General features: G+C 43.1%; 1 protein-coding gene across 6 annotated transcripts in view; it reads right to left on the bottom strand.

The window, feature by feature from the left end:
* MRTFB (myocardin related transcription factor B) overlaps window positions 1-22,601 on the bottom strand; it is a 484,967-nt gene that overhangs the window by 187,092 nt on the left and 275,274 nt on the right. The window lies entirely within an intron of this gene.

Below are 22,601 nucleotides of genomic sequence, written 5' to 3'. Positions count from 1 at the left end.
AGCATGCGCGAGACTTAGTTGGCCGAACAAGCCTACACACGAGCGAACAGTCCGCTGAAACCTTGTTTCAGCGGACAGTTTTTCGGAATTTCCGTAAGACCTTGTTCGGCCAACTGTCCGCTGAAACTGTCCGCTGAAGCCCCACACACGAGCGGACTGTCCGCCCAAACACTGTTCAGCGGACAAGGTTGGGCGAACAGTCCGCGCGTGTGTACGCGGCCTAAGACATCTGGCTATGCTTTCTAATTGTTCATTTGATTCATTTTCACATACAATGGGGTGTTCATTCAGATATCTTTTACCTATTTGACTGAGCATTTTGCAATGCAGTGAGGCACACAGAACTAAAAGAAAATGACTGCATGTTCTACTTGTGTCCTAGGACATAAGGGAAGTCACCTTGTCTATGTCCTGGGACTGTGTTGGGCAAGGCAGTCCAGTGCGGCCCCATGGCACATAGCGTGAATGGATTTTTTAAATATTTTAAATTGCATAATAGAAATACAGGCGGTCCCCGGGTCACAAACAAGATAGGATCTGTAGGGTTGTTCTTAAGTTGAATTTGTTTGTAATTCGGAACAGGTAAATTTTTTAAGTGTAGCTCCAGCAATTTCAAAATCATACATTTTTTTTAAAGCTTTTGTCTCCCTCCGTTTGTAAGTAGGAGTCGTTTGTTAGTCGGATGTTTGTAACCCAGGGACCGCCTGTACCTTGATTTGACTTGATTTCACCCTTGTGTAATCTCCTGTAGAGCATTGAAGTGATTGCAAATTCTCATTACATTTTTTTTTTTTTCAAACAAACGTTATACTTACCTGCTTTGTTGCAGTGGATTTGCACAGAGCAGCCCGGATCCTCCTCTTCTCGGGTCCCTCCCTCCTTTCCAGTGACCTCACAGCAAGCAGCTTGCTATGGGGACACCAGAGCTGAGTGGCAGCTCCAAGTTTCCATATAGACATGGAGCGGCCATTCGGCCCCACCCCCTCTCTCCTGATTGGCTAACTGACTTTGATTGACAACCGTGGGAGCCAATGGCGCTGCTGCTGTGTCTCAACCAATCAGGAGGAGAGTCCCGGATGGCTGAGGGCATTGTGTACATCGTTGGACAGAAATGTGGCTCAGGTAGGTATTAGGGAGTGCTGGGGAGGCTGCTACACACAGAAGGCTTTTTATCTTAATGCATAGAATGCATTTGGTGCCTGCTGCTGTCTCAGCCGATGAGGAGGGAGAGTCTCAGACAACCGAGACTCTCGTGCAACATCGCTGGATCGAGATGGGGCTCAGGTAAGTATTAGGGGCGGCTGCTGCACACTAGGGATGAGCCCGATGTTCAACTCGAACATTGGGTGTTTGCCTGTTTGCCAAATAGCGAACAATTTGGGGTGTTCGCGGCAAATTCGAAAGCAGCGGAACACCCTTTAAAAGTCTATGGGAGAAATCAAAAGTGCTAATTTTAAAGGCTTATGTGCATGGTTTTGTCATAAAAAGTGTTTGGGGACCTGGGTCCTGCCCCAGGGGACATGTATCAATGCAAAATGCTCGGATAAGGGTCTGGTATGGCTTTTTGGGGACCCCGCACCATTTTTTTTATTTTGGTGCGGGGTTCCCCTTAAAATCCATATGAGACCTGAAGGGCCCGGTATGGAATTTGGGGGGGACCCCCACGCATTTTTTGGGGTTCCTTTGTGGGCGAATCCCATGCGGTTTCTCAATTACTTTTATATGTATTTTGCAGGGACCGACAATTCATTATAGCTGTGAGTACTTTTAAATTACTTTTTTTCCTTTAGAAATGTAGTTTTGCTCTCGGACAGTTCTAAACACAGGAAACAATGCGGCACTTTATAGGCATACTATAGACACCCCCCATGTACGAAATTTAAAGGAATTTTTCACTTTAAGCATTATTAAAATCACTGCTCCTGAAAAAACTGCAGTTTTTAAAACTTTTTTTTTGCATTGATACATGTCCCCTGGGGCAGGACCCGGGTCCCCAAACACTTTTTATGACACTAACTTGCATATAAGCCTTTAAAATTCGAACTTTTGATTTCTCATGTTCATGTCCCATAGACTTTAACGGTGTTCACGTGTTCGAACAAATTTTTTTGCCTGTTCACATGTTCTGCTGCGAACCGAACCGTGGGATGTTCGGATCATACCTACTGCACACAGAAGATTTTTTATCTTAATACATAGAATACATTAAAGCGGGGTTCCACCCTAAAGTGGAACTTTCGCTCATCAGAACCCTCCCCCCCTTCCGGTGTCACAGTTGGCACCATTCGGGGGATGGGGGTGCAGATACCTGTCTAAGACAAGTATTTGCACCCACTTCCGGGCATAGACTCCCACGGCGCAATGTCTGCTGGGACACACGCAGGTCCCAGAGACAGCGCGGACCATTCCCATTGCGCTGCGTGACTTGCGCATACGCAGTAGGGATCTGGTAAGTGAAGCCACAACGCTTCACTTCCTGATTCCCTCACAGAGAATGGCGGCAGCAGCAGCCGAGAGCCGAGCGATCGATCGGCCTCGGCTGCCGACATCGCTGGACCCTGGGACAGGTGAGTGTCCATTTAGTAAAAGTCAGCAGGTATAGTATTTATAGCTACTGGCTTTTAATATTTTTTTTCCAGATAAGATAAAAAAAAACTGCCTTTAGGTCAACTTTAACTTATCACTGTGATGAACTGGGGGTTACCACAGGACACACTGAATAATAGAGATAATTATTAGTGGATCATAAATTGCAGAAAACTCCATTCCTTCCCTATTCTAGGAAACATGTTTAAATGCTGACTAGTGTTTTTTATGATCCTATCACAGAAGATTTCCTCTAATGTCCTGTTGACAACAATATCAGTGGGAAAGGAATTGAAAGAAATCTCCCCAATAGAGACATGACCTGATGGAGGTCTTCATGAATGAAGAAACACTGATTAAAGCCATAAACTGTTTGAGCATATTTATGTATTTCCCGGTGCCTGGAGTAGGGAGAGGAATTCAGTGACATCCCGTTTATTAGGGGCGTCACCCCCTCTCTACACACCACCCTCCTATATGCAGTGGATATCCACGGCCGCCCCCTATTCATGTGTCTGGCCACTTTCAGGGCACCGGGCACATGAATTACAGCAGCAAGGTTTTTTTTTTTTTTTTTAAAGCACCCGATTAGAGCCGGAGGCTCTAAGTGGCTTCAAAATAGGGTGGGCTCGGGTTGCAGAGCATGCAACTGGAGCCCACCCAGGTGTGTTGCAACAGAAAATAAATATTAGCTTTTGCAACACTGATCCTCTTCCCAGCCCATCGGGAAGCAGGTATGAAACCCATTTCCCGATTGGTCAAAATATTAGGCAATCCTATTGCCAGGAGGAACAGAGAGGAGATGCACCTCAAAGGCTGCTCCAGTAGAGGACACCGGAGCAGCTTTCCCCGAGCCAGCCACGCTTAAGGACAGGGGCAACTGCGCTGGAAGATGGCCGCATCAGCTTCGACTGCTGCTCTCACCGCCTGCATCCAGGGTAAGGACAGCGGGTGGGGGGGTTGGTGGGGGTGTTAGTGCCGTGCCGCACGGGGGGTGGGGGGGCAGATGTGCCAGTGCTGCTCCACCGGGGGCCCGGAAGGGGGGGTTGTTTGCCACTGACCCCTCCTCCCAAAAATAAAAACAACAACCAGCTGCCACTGGAGAGGATATTAAGCCAAATACACCAGGCAACACACAGACGCTTTGTTAGTGTATCCAATGCTGTGCAAAGTCAGTCCATGCTGATGATCAGCTCTTGTTTCTGAACAGCATCACTTGGTGTGCTTGTATACTTAGGAGAGCAATATAGCACAAACCAACATAATACATGTTATTTTAGTGTACAGCGGACATTTTCAAAAGCGATTCTCATTTTGCAACATTACTTTGCAAAGTTATCACCAGAAGCATGCCTTGCATGTGACTGTTATTGGAAAGAGTTAAATCGGAGGGTTTAGTTTCACTTTAAGAGCAGAAACCATTGAGGTTATATTGACTGAAGGCATTTTCAAAGTGCAACCACACTACAATGCAGTTGTCTAGTCTAGCAGATCTAAATATTAAGAACATTTCTTATTATTATGTATTTATTATACTTGAACATCAGTATAGGGTGCACATTGTTATTTCTAAATGGGTTTTACACCTATTACAAAGTCAAACATAGATCCTTTTTTCTTAACAATCTAATCTGTAATCTACATGCACAACTATGGAAAAATACTGTATTTATCGGCATATGACACACACTTTTTCCCCCTAAAAATCGTGGGAAATCGTGGGTGTGTGTTATAAGCCGACAGCGTACCTCGTAGGGGAACTAGTGCCGCTATAATTCACCATGCCGCCATCTCCTATCCACTCAGATCTCATGTCCCACACACAGTCCCGCCTCTGCCACCGGCATTGGACCAGTGTTCTGTCTATCACAGGGGCTGGTCCAATGCGGATGGTGGAGGCGGGACTGTGCATGTGACTGCCGACTGAGAGCCGAGTAAACAGGATTGATTGATTGATTTCCTGCGAGAGATGGTGAGTTGCATTGATGGGAGAGATGGGCAGAGATGGGCGCAGATCAGGCTGCACTGAAGCTGCAGATGGGTACAGATTAGGTTGCATTGAGGCTGCAGATGGACACTAATCAGGCTGCATTGATGATCACTGACCATTATTTTGCTTCAAACTGTTTATTTAAAAAAAAAAAAAGTTTTTTTTCCCTGAAACTTCCCTCTTAAATTGGGGTGCATGTCATAATTTACTGAGAAAAATGTGGATATACCCGAGGCAATATATTAAACAGGTATCAGAGTATTATGACTATATGGGTACAATGTGTATCATCCTTTATTATTCTGTCCCGGAATACCTGTACTTATCTGCCCCTTCATCAGCAAGATCTTCACTGTGTTTCCTTCTCGGTGCTGCCCAGTCTCTTCAACATTCCCTCGGCAGGGACAGGCAGTGAAAGCTATTCCATTTGAAACAAATGAAGACTGTGGTGCACATGCATGGGGAGGCAGTTCAAAGGTGTGCTTTTGGAAATGCACAACGCACATATGTCCTTTAAAGTCCTATTCTAAGCACTAGGACTAGCCAGCTCCTAACTCCTAGGATGTTGAAAATGTCCCATGAACCAATCTAGTTTCAGCACATAGAGGAAAGGGAAATTCAGAGACAGCCCACAAATTGAATTGGCAAGAGAGATCAGAGGAAAAGAGAGGAGTGTGATTTGTTTATTACACTTACGCCATCATCTTCACTGCTTCCTGCAACAGGTAAAGCTACTTTTTAAACATTATTAGGTGATATGATGCTGCAGCATTCCAACTACTACGGATTGCTTTAACATTAAAGTGGATGTAAACCCCATTCGTGAAATTTGAGCTGGGCACATATATCTGCAATGTTTTCTTATCTCTCTTCAAAGCCCTAAGTCCCGTTACTTTCTCCTGCTCTGTTCTTCTGTTATCAAGCAGGATAACTTCTGAAAAGTTCTCCGCCAACTGTGATAAAACCAGGCTGAACTTTGTGTCAGGGTGGGTACTATAAACAGATTAGCAGAGAGCTGGTCAATTCACAGCACAGCTCTGCAAGTCTCTGCCTGTGTTGAGGGGGTGTGTGCCTTTCCTCCAATCAGCCGTCTCACACTGTATGGCAATAATCCACATCCACAGGTGAATCAGGAAGAGAAAATTCTAACAGGACGTGCTCTTTCTAAACAGTATCTAAAGCTGAAGACAGCAGATATACATGTAAAACTTTTATAAAAGTATTTATTTCATCTCTATGTATTATCTGAGACTGTTCACTTCACTGGGTTTATGTGAAGGTTTACATCCACTTTAAGCAAAATTTTAAGTAAAAAAACTAAATAAAAAGGCCTTTAAAACAACTAAATATGCTCAGCTCAAGTGTGGGTGCAACCTAAATTATTTGTGTCTCTCTCATCTGTTACTCTAAATGTACAGAAATAGTTGTGTGATGAAATGCATGAAATTGTTGACTTTTTCAAGAGATCTGAGCCGGAAAGAGCTGTGTGTAGGCAAGTAATATACTTGAATAAGAATGAAAAAAAAATGCTAGGTACTGTATCTTAGGCTGAATGAGGGGGGGATACAGAGGTGGACCGCAAGTTATTGTGGCAATCATTTTGGGTAGTGTAGCCTTTCTAGTTGTTTATTACTCAATATCTCAATGTCTAAAGATTACTATGTATGTATTGTACTCACTTTTGGTACTTGTCCTACTGCTGCTTAGTTTTTCTTCTTGTATTGTGAATGATAATAGGTGAAGTTCTAATAAAGTTACTTGTGGGGAAAAAAAACGCTCCTTCTTTCAACCATCACAGTAACTGTGAGCTCAGTGCTGTGGCAATGGGGTAGGTAGTGCACCGTGCGTGCGCAATGTTAGAACTTGGCAGAGAGCTCCCTTTTGTGATGGTGGAGGCAAGCATCACGGCTTGAGATTTGGCTAAATCATCATAGGAGTGTCCTAGAAACACGGCAAAGCAAGGGATCAACTATGGGAGTTTATTCAGGCAGGCTTCTGGAGGTGTGCGAAAATAGCCTACAGCAATAGTAGGTATATTGTTCATAGCAGCAATGTTTGTTTTCATATACTGGTGCTCCTGTATAGGGAGTTTTCTTTTCTTTTTTTTTGGCAAAGGTGAACAAAAATATTAACTGTTATTAGGGAAAGCAGTGTGTGTTTGAAAATGTCTATGTACTAACCTGATATCGGCTGGACAGCAGAGTTTTCTGACTAGGAAGGATCGGCGTGTGGGTCTCTCACAATTCCTCGATCTGTGAGCTGTAGTAACCCAGGTTTGTGTTTTTTGCTATGTTCAACATAGCATGAGTTGCTAGAGTAACTAAAGGTATGCACAGGTACCATGCATGTGCCTGCATTGCAGTGCTGCGGCTCCTTAGGGTACTGACCACACTTAAAATATACCTAAAGACAAAACTTTTTTATTCGATTTAGATAGCGAAGAGCTGGTATAGAACACCTGGCAGGTTTTTATTTCTGTCTGTGCCCCCATTGGGGGGATTCATCCTATTTGTCTTGGTGACCGTTATTACATAAAATGAAAGTGAAATGAAATCCCAATTCAGGGTAGAGGAGAAAACTTCCAATAAGGACACAAGTCCTCTTCACCCTTGTGAGATTCCCTCATTTTGTTTCCTCTCACTTCTTGATTTGGCAACGGGGCAGGAAGATCTTATTAACAGGACACAGATGACAAAAAGAAAAAAGTAAACACCTTCCCAAAGGACAATAAATAAAAATGTAAGCTACCTACCAAATCTCAACTGTAGATGTACAGTTTACATACAGATCGTTACATACACTCCCTTCAATCGCTATACAGAGATTGTGACAAGTGACAACAACCATACAGTATATGCATGCTGCATCACCAGATTTATGTCTGTTAGCATGACAAAAGTTCTTCAGACACAAGTTTCTGGATCACCCATGCTTCACACACAAAACAACACTTGAGAGCTAATATTTGAAATGTATATTACTCCAGCTTTCTACAGAATCTGAAATAAAATGTTATACATTTCAGCATAAAAAAATGCAATGACGGTCCTTTCTACCTCAAGGGGGACACAAAAACCATATTGAGGTGGCAGCAGAAACGTTGTTACCCAACATCTGCACAATTACAGCAACATGTATTGGTGGTTCCAGATAGGTTTGTAATACATAATAATTATCTGCTGTGTGCTTGAGCACTGGAAAACAATACAATCTGATGAATTTACAAATAAAACAGCATTATTTTAAGAAATATTTATGAAACAAAAAGATTTCCCAAAGATGAAATAAGTAATCTTTAAAAATAGTTAATTGCTGATGACTTTGAATCATTTCCCTATGATAGATGAATAGTACTATATGTTGTTACTAACAATAGTATAAGGGTCCGTGGAGATGGGACAACCTCATTTTAAGAAACAAGCCTGCTTGTTTTAAGTTCTTATATTGAGTTTAGTACACAGTTTTGTTGCCTTATTTCATATGCTGAACCATCCAAAACCAGCAGATGTTTCCTCCTCCACAGGCCTTGACATGAAAAGTGTCTGGGAACAATCAGCATTTGGGACTTAACAGAAGCAAGCCACTAAATGATGGGAATCCTTTCTGATAACATGACTTTTTCATGTTCCCAGATGGAGTCACGACTAGATAATTTTCCCAGCCAATAGGACTTTAATATGTAGAACACAAACAAAAAAAAAAAAAAAAAAAAAGGTTGATCCGAAAATTAATTTCAGATGATCTCATATAAAATGAATCTTAAGTCTTTTTTTTTTTTTTTTTTGCTTTGGCCGTTTACGCAACTATGTGCCAATGGCATTTGAAATGTGATGCTAAGTTTCTTACCAGTAACAATGAATACACATCATTACTCAATTAGGCTAAACATACAGAAAGCATAGATTATGTATGGCTTAATACTGTACATCTGTGTACAGTGACAGCAAACTCAGTGGATCTGTGATGTCTTCCAGATTCCTACAATGTAGTTATGATAGCCTACAGAGAACTTTAACCTGGGCCCAGGGCCTTATGGTGACAAGAGAAGACCAAAGATGTACTTGTGTTAAAATAAACAATTTGCTTGACTTTACACATGTATTCATGCCTCATTCCTTAGTGTGCTCCTTTCCCAAACCTGTTCCAACACAAAGTGGTCTCTGAGGATCAACTTCCAACATGAAAACAACCCTAAACATACAGCCAGAGCTACAATGGATTTGATGGTTTAGATCAAAGCATATTCATGTGCTAGAATGGCCCAGTCAAAGTCCAGACCTAAATCCAGTTGAGAATCTGTGGCAAGACTTGAAAATTGCTGTTGACAGACGCTCTCCATTCAACCTGACAGAGCTTAAGCTATTTTGCAAAGAAGAATGGGCAAAAAAGTCACTCTCTAGATGTGCAAAGCTGACATCCCCAAAAAAGACTTGCATCTGTAATTGCAGCGAACGGTGGTTCTACAAAGTATAGACTCAGGGGGGCTGAATACAAATGCACACCACACTTTTCACATATTTATTTGTAACAAATTTTGAAAAACATTTATCATTTTCCTTCCACTTCACAATTACGTGCCACCTTGTGTTGGTCTCATAAAATCCCAATAAACTACATTTACATTTTTGGTTGTAAGGTGACAAAATGTGGAAAATTTCAAGGGATATGAATACTTTTTCAAGGCACTGTATGATAGTAGATCTTTCTGTAAGTGGCCTTCCTTGTTTTTATCACAGTAGGAATGACAGACTCAGTGACCCATCTGTCTCCTAAAGTGGAACTTCCACTTTAAGTCCTCCTCTCCCCCTCCTCTCCCATATTTGGAATGTCATTTTTGGTGGGGGGAGCGGGTACCTACTTCTGCTCAGATCTCCTAGGCAATTCGAGTGGAAGTTCTCCTTACCTCCTCCCCGCAGTCTTCTGGGATACATACATCACAGGTTCCAGAAGACCGCAGGACCATTCACAAAGCGCAGTGGGCAGTTGGCTGTGAAGCCGAAAGCAGCATAATCAGCTGCCCACAGGATGCTGTTGCTGGGAACCCAAAGGTCAGTGAAGAGCCAGCCTACAGTAAGTATCATTTTAGTAAAAGTCAGCAGCTAAACCAGATATCTGACAGCCCCAATAATCTAAGGTCTCATTTCCCTATTACAGCACCTTGCAAATGTATTCCCCCCCCTTGGCATTTTTTGTGTTTTGCTGCCTCACAACCTGGAATTAACATGGATTGTTTGAGGATTTGCATAGTTTAATTTACAGAACATAACCACAACTTTGAAGATGTTTTTTTTTTTTTTTTTCATTGTAAAGCAAAAAAACAAATAGGACAAAATAACAGAAAACGACGATGTGCATAACTATTCACCCCATTAAAGTCAATACTTTGTAGAGCCACCTTTTGTGGCTATCACAGCTCCGTTTCAAAGTCGCTTTGGATAAGTCTCTATGAGCTTGCCACATCTTACCACTGGGGTTTTTGCCCATTCTTCCTTGCAAAACTGCTCCAGCGCCTTCAAGTTGGATGGTTTGCTCTTGTGAACAGTAAGATTTTCTATTGGATTGATGTCTGGGCTTTGACTAGGCCATTCCAACACATTTACATATTTCCCCTTAAACCACTCAAGTGTTGCTTTAGCAGTGTGTTTGGGGTCATTGTCCTGCTGGAAAGTGAACCTCTGTTCTAGCCTCAAATCACACACATAGGGGTACAGGTTTTGCTCACGACTGTATTTCGCACCATCCATCTTTCCCTCAATTCTGACCAGTTTCCTAGTCTCGACTGCTGAAAAACATGGTGTTCTTTGGGTGATGTGATGTTTTCTTTGATGGCCAAAAAGTTCAATTTTAGTCTCATCAGACCAGAGCACCTTCCTCCATACATTTTGGGAGTCCCCCACATGCCTTTTCGCAAATTCAAAACATGACATTTTGTTTTTTGCTGAAAGTAATGGCTTTCTTCTGGCCACATAAAGCCCAACTCTATGGAGCGTACAGATTATTGTCGTCCTATGTACAGATGCTCCAGTCTCTGCTGTGGAACTCTGCAGCTCCTACGGGGTTACCTTAGGTCTCTGTGTTGCCTCTCTGATTAATGCCCTCCGTGCCCGGTTCATTCGTTTTGGTGTGCGGTCGTCTCTGTTGTGCCAAGTTCTATTTGGTTACGATAGATTTGATGGGGCTCCTAGGGATCATCAAAGATTTGGATTTTTTTATAACCTAATCCTGACTTGTACTTCTCAACAAAATTGTCCCTTAATTGTTTGGAGAGTTCCTTGGTCTTCATGGCAGTGTTTGGTTAGTGGTGCTTCTTTCTTAGGTGTTGCAGCCTCTGGGGATTTTCAAAACGGTGTGTATATGTAATGACTGATCATGTGACACTTAGATTGCACAAAGGTGGACATCATTTCACTAATTATGTGACTTCTGAAGGTAACTGGTTGCTTCATAACAAAGGGGGAATACATATGCACATGCCAATTATCAGTTTTTTTATTTCTGAACTTCATCAACTTAGACTATTGTGTTCTGATTCATCACATATAATTCAGATTAAAAAAAACATTGAACTAAAGGCTGTAATGTAACAAAAAAGGTAAAAAGCCAAAGGGGTTGAATACTTTTGCAAGACACTGTATACTCCTCCATCCTAAGTAATTTGAATTTGCGTAATCCATCTTACTACACCAACTGGGAAAGGGACTTTAGCTCTACGCAAACCCTGAGACCTTGAATAAAATCTGGGAGGCACTATTCCACTCTTCCTGTAATGTCATTAGTTTGCAAAACTCTCTCAAAGTACTGTCCCGGTGGTACTTTACTCTGGCTGGAATTGCTAAATGTCTACCTGCCTATCCTCCCACATGCTTTAGGGGATGCTCAGACCTGGGTGCCATGAAGCATATATGGTGGACATGCCCAAAGGCCAAACGATTGTGCATAAGGTTCTACAACACGGTCAATTCAGTACTATACATACATTTACGAAAAGACCCTTGAGAGGCGCTTCTACACAAACAAAAAGAAGGCGCTACCAAAGGTGAATGTGCTCTTGAGACCCATATATTTTTGGCAAGGAAACAGACGATTGCAAAAGTGTGGAAGACACGGATTTTCAACTTTGACAAAGTGAAAAGTCCCCACCCCCCTTTTTTTCCTCTTATTTCTGATTCTCTCTACTTTGGAATTGGCCCTTTGCCCACAAGCAAGACTGGTACCCCTATTGGTCCCATGGACAATGATATCGTCTTCAGTTCTGTGGTTCCCAGCTGAAGGGCCTTCTTTTAGGACACAAAGCGTATAGCGATCTCAAGCATGGCTCTGATATTTTTCCACCTTTCAATTACATTTTTCTTGGATATTTTCTTTGCCATTACATCATTGTTTAAGGTTCAGTGTTTTCGGAAAGGAAACTCCCTTTGACTCTGTACCAGTTATCATACCTGATGGCCTACGTTTCTTATTGTTTCTAATAAAATTAAAAAGTGAAATAAAAGTCAGCAGCTACAGTATCTGTATCTGTTGACTAATTATTTTTTGCTCAGACTCAACAACCACTTATAAGACTAAAGGCCCGTATACACGATTGGATTTTCTGACAGGAAATGTTGGATGTGAGCTTGTTGGCGTTAAGTCCGACTGTGTGTATGCTCCATCAGACAATTGTTGTCGGACTTTCCGCCAACAAATGTTGGCTAGCATGTTCTCAAATTTTCCGCCAACAAAGGTGTGTTGTGGGACTTTCCGATCGTGTGTACAACTAGCATTCGTAATGGAGATATCACGTATGTCTTGTACGTCATTACGTTCGTAATTGTTGGCCAACATTCGTGTGAATGTGTGTATGCAAGACAAGTTGGGGCTAACACCCTTCGAACAAAATTTCACGGTTTTGTTGACGGAAAGTCCAATCGTGCAGTCATGCTGTTAAAGCCAGACTAAGAAGCAGGGTGGAACAAAGAGCCCTGGGACAGCAGGGAAGAGGCCAGGGGTAGTCTCCTGGAAGTTTGAGTATGTCTGTGTTCCAGGTTCTTCTGGCCAGTTTAGTGCAATGAGAATCACTGGCTTCTTCTACTGCTCTATCTTGTGGCGCAGATGAGGTAGAATTCACACTGGGGGGAGGCATAAATTAGCCTGATCTGAGACCAGGGGATTATCAAGGCAGCCAATGCCAGTGCTAAAGGGTCCTCGGTCTTGGCCACATACAGAGATAGATCGTTGTTGAATCTAGGCCAGGATGTCCACATTTGGAGTCTCCCATCTTTAACATATAAGGTTGAAGGGCAACAAAGTTAATAAAGGGGCCGGAGGACCTTAGTTGTGAGAAACGACTACAAACAGAAAACTTTTCTTCCCTGGAGAATAGACGCTTAAAAAGGTGATTGCAATCGCAATATACTTATCCTTGAATGGTGACTCCAGCATTGGGAAGAAATTTTTCATTTTAGATTTCTAAAAAAAAATACACACAGCCACACCACAGTTGGTGGTGTCAGCGAAGACTATAGGTAAGTTCAAATAACCTTCTAAATGTGTTTCTTAGCTAACATTGTGTACAGGGATATGAAAAACAATAGTGTCACACACTCACATTGTGTGTCCCCAGCAGTGATCACCACAGGTAATCACTGTCCCTGTAGAAAGCCATGGAAAGCTTGGTGGCTGCAGCTAGCTGCTCACAGGTCATAAAAACAGTTACAAGAATCAACAGATTTCTACCACTGTCACCTGTACTGGGGATTGTTGCCCAAGCAAATGTAGCATTAACATGGCAGTCAGCACACAAAATTAAGATCTATGCTTAACTTTCCCAAACTGGAGCTGAATGGCACTTTTTTAAAGGGTTCAGAAAAGCTGTTGAATGTTTGCTGAAAGCTTCCCAAAACCTTGCTGCACACACAGCTCTTTTACCTGAAACCATGGGCCCCATGGGAAGTTTAACAAGCTTTTTCATCTTCTGCCAAGACTTTTTCTTTAAAAACTTGAAACTGATTAATTGGCACAGTGAACTTTTTTTTCCCACATTAATGTTGCATGCACAAAAAATGTGCTTATGACATTTATAACATCTAGATATAGGACATCTTTATCTTAAGGCTAGGTTTTCACTATTGTGACCTGAAAGTCGCACAATTTTGCAGCGATTTTTGCCACAATTTTGATGTGACTTGAAGCAATGCCTGTGTATTCTTGTGGTCTATGGACCTCGAGGTGCATCAAAGTGGGACCAAAGTAGTGCAGTGACTACCCTGAAGTCGCACAGATATGAACGGTACTCACTGGAAATCATGGGGTACAACTTGTGATGTGACTTTGCTGTCCCAAGTTGCATGACAAATCACATTAGTGGAAACCGAGCCTTAGTGAATCAGCAGCAATCATATTTTTCATACAGGTTACAACCCTAGAATATATAAGATTATGGTTGAAATCATTTCAACAAAGTGCTATAGGGAACTATATTAAATGTTAGAGTTCCATGTCAGTGATTGCCTGCTAAAGTAGGAAAAGTGATACAATCCTTTAACCACTTCAGCCCCAGACCATTTTGCAGGCCAAAGACCAGAGCACTTTGTGCGATTCGGCATGGTGTCGCTTTAACTGACAATTGCGCGGTCGTGCGATGTGGCTCCCAAACAAAATTGACGTCCTTTTTTCCCCACAAATAGAGCTTTCTTTTGGTGGTATTTGATCACCTCTGCGTTTTTTTATTTATTGCGCTATAAACAAAAATTGAAAAAAACGCAATATTTTTTACATTTTGCTATAATAAATATCCCCAAAAATATATAAAAAAAATGTGTTTTCCTCAGTTTAGGCCGATACGTATTCTTCTACATATTTTTGGTTAAAAAAAAAATTGCAATTATTGATTGGTTTGCGCAAAAGTTATAGCGTTTACAAAATAGGGGATAGTTTTATGGCATTTTTATTAGTAATTTTTTTTTTACTAGTAATGGCAGCGATCATCGATTTTTATCATGACTGCGACATTATGGCGGACACAGCGGACACTTTTGACACATTTTTGGGACCACTGTCATTTATACAGCAATCAATGCTATACAAATGCACCGATTCCTGTGTAAATGACACTGGCAGTGAAGGGGTTAACCACTAGGTGGCAGTGTAGGGGTTAAGTGAGCCCCGGGGAGTGTTTCTAATTGTGGGGTGTGTAGGACATGTGACTGATCTCTGCTCCGATCACACGAAGCAGAGATCAGTGACACTGTCACTAGGCAGAATGGGGAGATGCTTGTTTACATTGGCATCTCCCCGTTCTTCCTCCCTGCGAGATGATCGTCATGGGCCCTACGATTGGACTCACGGAGGTACCGACCGGCACGTGCGCGATGGCACGGCGGCAAATTTAAAGGGACGTACCTGTACGCCCATTTGCCTCTCCTTGCCATTCTGCGGACGTACATCGGCATGCGCTGGTCGGCAAGTGGTTAAGGTAAAATGAACAACAATGTAATCTCTCTTGCTTATACAGGCAGTCCCCTACTTACAAACATCCGACTTACAAACATCCGACCTACAAACATGGGACCTTCAAACATGGGACCTTCAAACATGGGACCTACAAACATGGGACCTACAAACATCCGACCTACAAACAGAGGAAGACAACAGGAAGTGAGAGGAAATCTACCCCTAGGAAGAGAAATTCTCTCCTGTAAGAGATGATATGGGAAAAAAGGTGTCACCACTGATGCTTTATCACCAGTCCATGTTTTCCTAACGACCCAAAATTTTCCAAATCCAATTATTATTGAGACAGAAAGTGAGGTGAAATCTTCTGAACAGGGGTACAGACAAACAAATGTAACAGGGGTGATAACCCTTCCCTATGTTATCCAAAGGCTTAAAAATAGATTTTTTGGCTGGAGCTACACTTAAAAAATGTACCTGTTCCAACTTACAAACAGATTCAACTTACCGTAAGAACAAACCTACAGTCCCTATGTTGTTTGTAACCCGGGGACCCCCTGTATATCTCAAAAAAATAATAATTGAAAAGCCAACACATGCTTTTTATGTAGCACTCAAGTGATCTCAAATGATCTCTTGTCTATCTTATGCTCACATGCTACAGCCATAGTACTATATTTGCGTTTAATACAAAGAGCAAAATGAAATGTTGACTACACACCAAACTTTCTTCTGTTCTCCTAAGGAGAAGGTAATAGACTCTGCCTAAACATCTGGAATTTGTTGTCCCTGTCACTGAAAAGAAACGCTCATAAAATAACAGCCATTGCAACATACTTGCACAAGTTGAAAGAATTTGTACATTCTTCCCTTGAATCATATTAAAGGAAAATGTGACTTGGAAATACCTGTCATTGCTTGTCTTTAATTTATTGAAGAGAACAGAGCCATAGTTCAAAATAAACATGTAACAATTAAAATTTCTATTTTTCATATTGAAGCATGCCAAATAATCTGAAGTGTTGAGATGATATAATGAATGTTATTCAAGCTTTAAGAAGGTTAAAGTGATTGCAAAGGAACATTTTTTTTAAATAACAGACATCTCATACTTACCTCCACTGTGCTGCTCGTTTTGCACAGAGTGGCCCCGATCATCCTCTTCTGGGGTCTCTCCGTGGCTCCCGCAGCTCCTCCCCACATCAGATAACCCCCTAGGAGAAGCGCTCTCACGAGGGGGTTACCTTGCGGGGTGCGCTCCCAAGTCCAGCATTTGCATCCACAGACACGTATGCCGGACTCGGCCCCGCCCCCCGGCGCCCTGTCTTCGGATTTGTTTGAGAGCAGCAGGAGCCAATGGCTGCACTGCTATCAATCTTTCCAATCAAGAGCCGAGACCCTGTGGAGAGAGGGACAGTGCATCCCCGCCGAAGAGATGAAGGGGCTCAGGTAAGTAAAACGGGGGGCTGGGGGGCCGGTGACTGCCAGTTTTTTTTTCACCTTAATGCATAGGATGCATTAGGCTGGGTTCACACTGCTGCGGGGGGAGATCCGGATGTGATTCGCACCCGCACTGCAGTGCAAATCACATCCGATCTCCGTAGCGATGCGAGTTCAGCCATACAGATAGTATGGCTGAATTCGCATCGCTCCCGCAGCAAACTCGCACGGGACCCTTTTTTTGGTCCACAACAGAATCGGATCGCATGGGGGTTCACACCATGCGATCCGATTCCTGTGCGAGTCTGCAGATCGCACTGCGATATGCGGACGGATCTGGGGGTGTCATTAACATATCATTGACACTCCCAGCCGTCCGCATAGGGCAGTGTGAACTGCCGGCGGGAGGTGTGCGATGCGGGAAAACGCCGCGGATTCGCGGCCTTCCCGCATCGCTGTGGTGTGAACCTGGCCTTAAGGTGAAAAAACACGAGGGTTTACAACCCCTTTAAAGTGTTACTAAACCCATAACAGTATAATCAGTCTGTAAATGCGGTAAAGCATGCTGGTTATACTCCATATGGAAGCTAAGGAGTTAATCCTCCGCATTGTGTAAAAAGGCTGTTTGGTCCTGTCTTCTTTGATCCTTCCCTTTTTCCACAATGCATCTACTGATAGTACAGTCTTGGGGGCACTAGGTACATGCTAAGTTTGGTGTGTATTGCTAGAGAATTTTTTCCAAATGATTAGGGCCCATTCACACATCGTGTTGCAGTAAAGCACATTAATGCATGGCACGCCTTGTGTTGTTATTCATTTGAAATGGCACAATGGACCACAACCTTCATGCTTTTAAGCACATAAGGTTGAAGGGCACATAATCAACAGCTGTAAACCAGTCCCCAGAAAACACTGAAAGAAAAAAATGCATAACATGGACCTTGTTTCATACCAGACAGGGCCGGTGCTACCACTAGGTGAAGAGTGCACTGCCACCTAGGGCACAGCCATGGCCAGTGCCACATTCCTCTCCTGTCACCTCCACATCCCTGGGGGGATGTCATCTCTAGAGCTAGCAGCCCTCCCCCCCCAAACACTACTGCACCTGCACAGTGGAAGTGAGCTAAGATCCCGGCACCGGACAAGGTCATTCACTGGATGATGGGGATCGCCGCTCACTGCAGCTTAAGTCAGCCCAAAGCCTTGATCTCCTCCGGTCATCGCGGACCATGCATGGGCTGCAAGCCGAGATGAAGGAGATCAGACTCAGGATGGAGAGGCAGCTGGCCCCTCTCCCGTCAGTGACCTGCAGTGTGAGAGCTGGAGGCTTTGGGAGCAGGTGGATGAACTCTGCTGTCAGGTGGAACCGTGGAAGCACTGACCCCGGTGGCGGGACTGAGTGGGGACTGAAAGACCAGGTACTCCAACCATGTGCTGCTAGCTGTGTCTTGAAAGGCAGCTCAGGTCAGTGCAATGAGGAGGCAACACATATCACAGGGGGGGGGGGGTAAAGTCTATACAGAGCAATGTGTGCAGGAAGGGTGGTGTAGGGTTAAAGGGGCAAGTGTATACAAGAATGGGGTGTAAGGTTAAAGGGGAAAGTGTATACAAGAAGGGGGGTGTAGGGTTAAAGGGGAAAGTGTATACAAGAAGGGGGGTGTAGGGTTAAAGGGGGGGCATTATGTGCAAGAAGAGGGGCAATGTGTACAGTTTTTTTGGGGGGTGCAAGTAGCTGGTCTTGCCTAGGGCGCAAAATAGTGTAGCACCGGCCCTGACACCAGAAGATGTTTTCACAGTGTTTTGGATGTCCTGCATTTTTGAAAGACTCCATCTGATTCTACATGAATGGCAAAATGCAGGACAGAGCACATGACTAAAGAGATGAAAAATACTGAGCATTGGGTCCCCAAAAAAGCAAAACAAGCCATCAACACAAAACAGACTTTAGGGCCGATTCACACCTATGCAGATTGCAGTTTGCACATTGCAGGTGCATTTTTCAATACACGCTTTTTTCCCATTGAAGACTATGGAACCAAAAAATCTGAAAAAAAATTCCTGTTTGTTGCCATAAAATGCACAGATGTGAACTAGATCCATAGGAAACCATGTTAAATGGACTGTAGTGTGTTTTTGCAAAACTAAAAACTCCCTAGAAAAATGCATGTGAACTAGGCTTTAAAAAGATGCCAGTAATTGTTTTAAAGCATATTTTTAAGCTAATTTCCATGTTAGTCACGACACCAGCTGACTGCTCAATTTAATGACTGAGATGGACTCTCCTGCAAAACAACACACATCAAAGATAAGACGCATGCTTTCTGGGGGGGGGGGGGGGTGGGTTGCTATAACCCCGTCCAATTGAACTAAATGGTAGGTTCTAACTCTTTGTGAATCTGCATCCAGTTAGTACTGCACACCAAGAACAGGAGGTTTAGGATCCCTGCAAACAATTTCCATATCAGTTCTTTCTTTGACTTGAAAGGATACTGTAGTATTAAAGAGTCATGTAACCACAATTTTTACTTTGAACACTAAAGTGAACCAGGTTACAAAATAAAAGTGCAATACGTAGTGAGCTTTAATCAAACAAGAAAGAAGGTTATTTTTCTTTTTACATTCCAGGGAACAGGCTGTTTGTACATAAGAGTTTGGGGAATAAACACATTTCTATCAACCACTACTGTTGAACCCATGAATATTCATGCCTTGGCATCTTGTCCTTACTAACAAGTTGTTTACTTTCTGTCTCTAATCAGACTTAAAGCTGAACTCCAGTTATTAACTTGATTGCATAGTTACCTTGTTCCAGCCTGCGCTGATGTGGAAGCTGATAATCACCATGGTGCTTGGTGTGACCTTATCAGTTCTTGTGCCATGGCTGCCCCATTGCATACTGACCACAGGGGGTCGCTCACTCGGCTGCTTTCAACTGAACACCTTGTGTTTTGTCAATGAATACAAATGCAAAGTACAAAAGGGGCGTACCATTTGAGCCCATTTTCTTGGGACGGCAGCCACCCAGCCCTGGTTAATGGTAAAGATGCAGGTTAGCTGTATAGGTTTAGAGTGTTTAGAACGGTGCATGTACTGTCTCTTTAAATATATGCAGTAAGTTTTAGGTGGTCCAATTGGAATCCAGGGAATTTTCTGGAAGTTCCTGGGGAAGTTATAAAAGGGGCTGTAGAGGGTCTCTACTTCCTCTTGCAGCGGCCAGACTTACAGGAGAAGAAGCTCCCTCCCTCCCTGTCGCGGTATATTTTATGTGGTTGGGTCACCCCGGAATCTGGGGGGGGTGTGTGTATTTCTTTGTTAAAATAAAGGTCGAGTAGCCCATGTTCTGAAAACTGGGCAAAGGTTTGCTGTATATTTGATTTCATCTGAATATTTGAATTTGTCTATATGTATTAATATTTTAAACCAATAAAATTACGGCATCCAATTTTTTGCCAAAATATTGTGTGTGTGTGGTTGTGTGTGTGTGTGTATTACTAAGCTACACAGTTGTATCCATGGAACTAAGGTAATGGGCAAGGTGTGGCCTGCGGTCCCATACAACTGATCGCTGGCCATCAAAAGGAAAAAACATGTTTCCTCTGGTAACCAGAGTGAGCATATCACTACAGCAAGATAACAATTAGATATAAACAGAGAGAAGGTGTTTCAGCAACAACGTTTACCTGTAAACAAATTACTTTTCAATATTATTCTATTCAACTATTCTTTTCAATAAAAGTCATTTATACCTAAAGTGGCCCTGTCATGGGTTTATACTTCCCTTTTTTATCATCCCAAGTTGTTGAACGCAGCTCTGATCCTGAGATATGGTTTTACAAAGTCTGCTGAGAGGTAGACACCTGTCTGGCGTGTCGATCTCGAAGCACCCCTGTGGCTTTCAATGGTTCCTTCTACTGACCTCCTCATCACTGCTTTCTCCTGTAATGATGTGAAGGTCAGCGGTAGGAACCGGTGATAGCTGTGGGGGAAGCAGGACATGAATACCCCAGAAACTGTTGGTCTCCCAGCAGACTTTGGGGGAGTCTGGAACTGCATTCAGAAGTGCAGGATGGTTACACCATTCTTTTATATAATGTGCACTCGGGCAGAGTATACATTTACAACTGGGTTAAATATTCTTATCCCTAACTACCCCTTATTAACCACCTCCCGCCCGCCATATAGTAAAAATGATGGGCGCAAAGTGGCTCTCTCATTCTAGGACATGGCGCATCACCGATCTCAGTATAAAGCCGATGACAAGGCTCTTTACCCATGTGATTTGTGTCCAATCCCAGCTGATTAGATGTAAGCAAGGAAATGCCAGTGTCTTGTCATATAACGTCCTCCATCCGATAGTGTCCGCTGCGTACTGCGCATGCGCAGTACACAGCAACACAGATTCCGAAAATTGCCGAGGATGAACGGCGCCTGCGCCGTGAGTCCAGGTTCTAGCCCCACCATCCAAGTGGACATAGAGTAGGAATAAAAAATAGCCGAGCGCACAGGCCTATGGGAACTAACTACTAAAATCACACTTAGATGGTACTTAACCCCTCATAGGATAGCTAAATTCCACACCTCAGTCACCCCACTATGCTGGCGCAACTGCGATCATACAGGGACCCTGATCCATATCCTCTGGCATTGTCCTAAAATACAACCCCTATGGTCGGAGGTCGCACGACTTATCCACGAAATTAGTCATATTACTCTCTCCCTATCGCCGCAACTGGCCATACTCAATATCATACCAGAAGCTATCCCCCACACATTTCGCACGGTTATCACCCACATTCTACTAGCTACAAGGCTACTTCTAGCTAGAAACTGGAAATCACCTAATATACCCACTATCAACGATGTCACCACGCTGGTTCACTCACACTCTACCTACGAACTTCTTGGTTCAAGAGGCCTAGCCTCATATGTTAAAACTCTGGACAAATGGATCCCATGGCACAGTTGGTATAAAGCTAAGATAGATTGAACATGCACTTGATGACTTATATCCCTTTATTGCTATTGTTCCTGCAATCGAAAGACTACTAACCACATAACCTTATTCTCAAGACCTTTATCCCTTCCTAGTTCCCCCACCCTTCCCTTCCCCCCCCTTCTATCATACCTACTACCCTACTACCCTTACTTCTTTTAGTACTTGGTACACCACCAAGCCTTCTATCTCATTTCCTGTTTTAGGCTAATTAATTATTTTAATGTACCAAGTCTACTGTTATTAATGGCTTTTCTATTGTTACTATGCTATGTTTGTAACTGATGGAAATGTATTTTTTGCTTTTCATGTTATCCTTTGTGAAACTTAATAAAAATCATTTGAAAAAAAAAAAAAATAGCCGAGCGCAGCTAAGCTGAGCCCGAAGCGTGGCGAGCGAAGCTCGCCCGCGAGGGGCCCTCTAATATTCACAACCCTATGTCCGCTTGGATGGTGGGGCTACCACCTCCACTCACGGCGCAGGCGCCGTTCAGCTTCGGAGATTTTCCGAAGCTTCGTCTGCTCCGTACTGCGCATGCGCAGTACAGGGCAGACACTATTTGATGGCCGGACACTATACGGCAGAACACCGGTTATCGGCTCTTCTCACACTAACAGCATGTAAGGAGAGGAGAGCCGATCAGTGGCATTTCCTCACAGGGGAGATCTGCACAGATAATCAGGGCACTAATCATCAGTGCAGCCCCAATAGTAACCAGCAGTGCTGCCTTTCAGTGCCACCCATCAGTACTGCCTATCAGTGTTCATTAGTACTGCATATCAGTGCCACCTCATCAGTGCCGCCACATTAATGCAGCCTATCAGTGCAGCCTCATGAGCGCACATTAGTCAAGGAGAAACATTAAATATTTACAAAACGGTATAACGGAAACTACAATTTTTTTTTATCAAACATTATTGTGCTTTTTGCAAAAAATAAAAACCCAATGGTGATTAAATACCAACAAATAAAAGCTCTAGCGGTCTCAAAAAAATGATAAAAATTTTGTTTGGGTACAGAGTTGCATGAGCTCAAAATAGTAATTCAAAGTACAACAGCGCTGAAAGCTGAAAATTGGCCTGGGATGAAAGTGCCCAGTATTGAAGTCGTTAATGTATTCTTCTCTGATATGTATTCCCTTTTTTATTTACACCATTGAT

Source organism: Lithobates pipiens, unplaced genomic scaffold (assembly GCF_037356315.1).
Source record: "Lithobates pipiens isolate NorthernLeopardFrog02 unplaced genomic scaffold, aLitPip1_a1.2 Scaffold_22, whole genome shotgun sequence".
NCBI lineage: Eukaryota > Metazoa > Chordata > Amphibia > Anura > Ranidae > Lithobates > Lithobates pipiens.
This window is presented reverse-complemented; position numbering and strand designations above follow the sequence as displayed.